We start from the raw sequence: 5,384 nt of genomic DNA, 5'->3' as shown, positions 1-5,384 counted from the left end.
TCTAGTGAATAAACTGATAAACAGGAGCATGTGTAGTGTGTAAAAAGAAAGATCACACAAAATGAACGGAGCAAGAACTGCAAATACCAGATAAAGGAATAACAAGAGAAGATGGTGATAGGGTTTTTTTTGTTTCAATGCAATGCACTGTGCAAAAGTGGAATTGAATTTTAGACGAATAAATAAATCCCATGTAACACTACAAAATCAACCCTACATTTCTGAATTTTAAAAAGCCAGTTAGGTTTTGGTTCATGACTTGAACCTAAACCTAACACCCCAAGACATGGAAAATGACCAGTCTTTTCTTTTGCCCCCCTGGAAGTAGTCATGGCCAACTACCTGACAGTCATTTATTCATGTTTGTCTTGATCCCAATCAACAACCGGAGACGACAAGGGCAACGAGAAGAAACCGAGCAACAAACCTCAGCAGTACAAATCCAGTCTGAAAGGGGAAATGAGATATTTCAATTTATTTTTAATTGAAGTTTCAGTTTGTTTGTTTTCATCATCTACCCTCTCCTGGTAAGGTTGAATTCCTCTCCGTCTCTCCCTCTCCCTCTCGTCTCGGTAAATATTACCTTGAGGTGAATAACTTCACCTGCTGTTCGGCTGCTCTGCCCCTGAGCCTTTTTTCAGTCGCAAATGAAAGTGTGTCTGCTCCAAACGCCGTGTCCATTTGCAAGGTTGATGAGAGAAAGCGAGGCCCACACGGTCCCTGCACTATAATTTCATTCACTCGTCCACAAAGCAATCATTTTCACAGATTCTCAAATGGCTTCAAATGCACCGCAGAGTTTTTTTTTTCAGTCTGCGATAATGTAAGTTTTAACTAGAATCCCTTTTCATCGTCACCCCTTAATCTTTTCACGTCTGAATGAGCGACTCCAAAAGGATTTTAAAGCCCTAATTTAATCCGCTGCCTAATTTCAAAGTGGATGTCACATTAATGCTCACTGAGAGCAGCAGAGTAGTCTGGGAACCAACCAGAGAACAACTGGGAGGTTGGTTACGAGGTTTTGTTTGAGATTTAACTTCTCTGACCTCGAAGAGGAAACAACTTTTATGAAACTTGACCTTAAGACCTCTTGGATTTGTTCATAAAGTCAAGAAACGGAGGCATAATTGCTCCTTTGCCTTTTTTTATGTGAGCATCTCAAAACTGGGGGAAAAAAAAAAATCCTTTAAGCTGAAACAGTCTTAGAAATATTGAAGGACCAGTGAATATTTTCCGATAAAGTCCGCTCAAGTAGATTACAAGAAATTTTGTAAGGAAATATGAGGAAATGAAGATGAGAATCAGGAGTTTATAATTTTTGTGTACATTTATACTTTTAGTTAAAATGTTTATTTTTTCCAAGCCTTTAAGAAAGCTTGGAACATTTTTTGCAGAGCTGAAAAGTGTTAAGTGCATTTTGTGTTATTCTAATGTGTCAAATTCAGATAACTTGTTAAAGTATCTAGATGAAAAATGCCTTAATATCGAACCGACCTCCAAATCAACTCTTTTCCCTGATGAACTGTCTAAATATGTTATCTTGAGCGCCATTGTTATGTTTGTGTGCATATTTGAACATTTTTGTATAAATGTGTCCTTTGCTTAAAACCAGTGCTGGCCTCATTTGGTTGAAGCAGTTTGATTCCCCGTTTTGTTTTAAAAACCATGCAGCTTTTCAGTCGTCACTGTTTTTCATATAAAAGCGTCTTACTCGGACGCGGGCCCCGGTGGCGGAGAGTTGGGTGATTGGAACACTTTTTGCCTCGGTTATTTAAGTTAAATGACTTTAATGTGTATTTATGCCGTTGACATGGTTCAGTCTGACACCATACTGACAACCTGGTAATACGCTTTGTTCACTGATGAAGACATCAACTCTTTGCGTGACCAGTGTTATGGAAATTCTTTAATAAAAACGGCAGAAAAAACTGTTTAGATGACTCCGACTCTGGAAGTTGGAGAAGTAGAGCCCCAAAAAATAAGCTGCACATAACGCTTTATATATTTTCACAGTTAACCACATTCTGTCTTTACACAAAGATGCATATGGGAAAGAAAAGAACAAAGGGGGAAACCTCAGGCCCTGTCAGGAACAGAAAAACCAACTCGGTGCATGGAAACCCTTCTTGCTCTCTGTGGTTCTCACCTGCATTATCTGACCTTTCAAATGCTCCTCCTTCTTGCACTATGTGCTAAAATGTTGCTTCTGTTGGAGAGGAATGGCTAAACAATGAAAGAATACATGAGTTCTACCTGATGGTGTTGCAGTGTGACCACGTGTTACATTCATTCCTGATTTTCACAAATTTGTTGGTTTGGAGAAATGTTTAATCAGAAGAGTTGTCAAACCTGCCTTTGCCCACATTTGACTTCACCCTGAGCCATGACCGGACCGGCCAGAGGTGACTGGAGCTTTTAGAAAACTCCAGCACACTCGTGCTACAAAAAAAAAAAAAATAAAGCAGTAGCTTTCCTTTTGTTCCCCTTCTATTAGACATTTAAAGATCCTTGCAAGGACAAGATAAAAAAATAAAAAATACAAAAAGACTCTTAAAAAATTTAAATGTAGGGGGAAAAAAAGCTCTATTCACATTACAATAATTAATGAAACAGGGTTTAATAGCATTTTAGAGTATTCATTAGAAGAACAGATGACTATGAAGTGTAAAAGTGAAGCAGATGATTTAAAGCTGAAACCTAAAACGGTAAAACAGTAATTCACTTTAAATGAAAAATCACAAACAGCTTTTGAACTGAAAACTTTCCCGACTCGTAATAACTGAAATAAATCAACTTGTGGTCTGTTGTGTGAAAGCAGTTTAAAGCAGTAAATAAAGGATTAACACCGGCTGGTTTATCAAGGATTAAAGTGACATGACGGCTGCTATCTGTCTTCGCGCTAATATTGACAGACGCTGTTGTAGTTTTAATTGTGTGAACCATATTGTTGTGGAAAGATTATGCTCCGTACCTGAAGCCCCCCTCCCTCCCTTCCAGGCCCATCTGTACACACTCTCTAGTTTTCGTGCTGCGTCCCATTAAATCCCAGTGTCTTTTTTTTTTTTCCATAGCTGAGGTCTGAGGTAGCTGTTGTTCATGCCGACGGTGGACCGCGACATTCTGACAGCGAGAAGAAGCTTAAAGCTCTCACTTAATCCCGTGACGGCCATTACAGCAGAATGGCCATGTTTCAGGCAGGGAGAAAAGAGAGTGGTGGTATCTAAAGTGGTGGATTAGGGGGGGATTAGCGGCTCATCTGCCTGCCGAGGGGCTGATTAATCCAGCTGCTTGGGTTGTTCAGGTTCAGGGGTTGGAGGGGGAGAAGGGGGATTCGAGGATAACAAACAGGTTAGAAAAATATTGGTGAGAGATTAGCAGGATGGGAAATAAAGCTTGTCATTATCAACATCACAGGAGCGTCAGGATGCCGATTTTGACACAATTTATCCAGCTTTTCTGCCTCATAAGGGAATATTTACTTTTATATTACCGAACGTGCCAAATACATGGTTATACATGGAAGACAGAAGAGTCATCTTTAAACTGAAAAATTACCGGCTAATTCTTTTACAGAGTCTATTCGTTTAAAACTCTTCCCCCATTTTGAGGAAACAAATAAAGACCGCACTGGACTGAAATGTGCAGCAAGCTACATGGACAGAGCAAATAATTTATGGGGGGTGGGGGGGGAAATAAACAAAATAAAACAACAACAAAAATTATGTTTACTGACCCCAATGGCAGGAAGGTTGTTGGAGGAAGCTAACTTATAGGATTAAAAATTTTGGAACGATATGGCTCAGGTAGTGGCAGCATCATGCTTTGAGGCTGTATTGCTGCAGTGGATAATTTCATTATTTTATGACAAGTCATGGTCAAATGTTGAACCAAAATTATGGCAGGAGCTTGTCGATTAATACTAAAATGTTGTTTAAAGTTAAAAAAAGATTTCTTATAAAGAAATGGAAGCAGATTAGTGCCAAGACATGCATCCAGAATACAAGCTGCTCATCTTCTTTACTATGAAACTATTTAAAAAAAATGTCTTTATATTCTGGTATAACGTTTAAGTCTGTTCGCTCAATGCACTTTGACAACTTTGGCTTCAACTGACCAATTGAAATAGTGTGAAACATATCGCATCCCTCTTCACAAAAGGGAAGAAAAAAAAATATTTCTAGTTACTCCTTAGCTTTATTGGTGTGTGATCCTTTAAGCCATCAGACTGACCCACATTACACTTCATTACTCGGCAAAAGCACAGAAGCACAATCTGTCCAACACCAAACAAGTGTAAACCCTACTTGATCCATCCCTCAATGTCATCCCTTCATCCTCAAATCCAACTGTCCACTCAGAAACACTCCTCCCTCTGTGTCTGGGCCAGCACCTCCTTTTCTCTGTTTTTTTTTTTTTTTTCCCCACCCACCCCTCTTACACTCAATCACTGAAATCAGATTATTACTGACGTATGCCAACATGAAGACCTCCCACTGTTTATCCACATGCAGCCTCATTCTTTATCTTTCGAATTGGGAAGGAGCATCTGGTGCCAAATGTACATCTCTAAACTACAATGTTACAGCAGTCAATGGGGAAATTGTTGGTGGTAAATATTAGACATTGCTTGAATATGATGTCGGTTGATATTGACCAATACCATCTCATAGAGTTAGTTGTTTAACCAATCACTTGTAATTGTATCAAAATGAGAAAAAAAAAAGGTTTGCAAGAATGCAATATTTTATTAAAATATACAAGTTTTTTTTTTCCTGTAACACAATAAGTACTTTGTTAGAATATCCTATTAATACTTTCTAAAAATGTTAGATGCTGAGGAAAGCAGCCCAAATTTTAACATCCCACCCAAAGCAGTTTTTTTCTTTTTTTCAGCATAAAATGAGCCCAGTGGAGTGGAAACCCATCCGATTTGGCAATACTGTGTCTGAGTGAGATGTTTTCACATCCAAACTGTCTGTGTGATGTGATTGTACCAAGCTTTTCAGTTGTGTAGCTAGTAGGAAAATTCAACTGCAGCAGCCACCATTTAACACAAGTAAGCCAGTTCTGAGACAGGTTTAGATAAAGTATTGCAGAACTAATATCACTGGCTAAATGTCAAAAACTGTACAAAAAAGGTAGCATCCTTAAGAGCTCATGTCGACAGTTTATATGAACAAATATGATTGATGTGAGGTTAGTTATACTTCAAATATGTTCTTGTTTGCATACATAAGGGGGGAAAAAAATCATTGTCCAACAATATGGAGCACAATTTAAGGTTTTAATTTATTTTTACTGTAGTGGAATGTATGTGTGTGTGTGTATATATATATATATATATATATTTTTTTTTTTTTTTTTTTTTTTTTTTTTTTTTTTTT

The sequence above is a fragment of the Poecilia latipinna genome, unplaced genomic scaffold (assembly GCF_001443285.1).
Source record: "Poecilia latipinna isolate Pla-1442-1.1 unplaced genomic scaffold, P_latipinna-1.0 Scaffold266, whole genome shotgun sequence".
NCBI lineage: Eukaryota > Metazoa > Chordata > Actinopteri > Cyprinodontiformes > Poeciliidae > Poecilia > Poecilia latipinna.
This window is presented reverse-complemented; position numbering follows the sequence as displayed.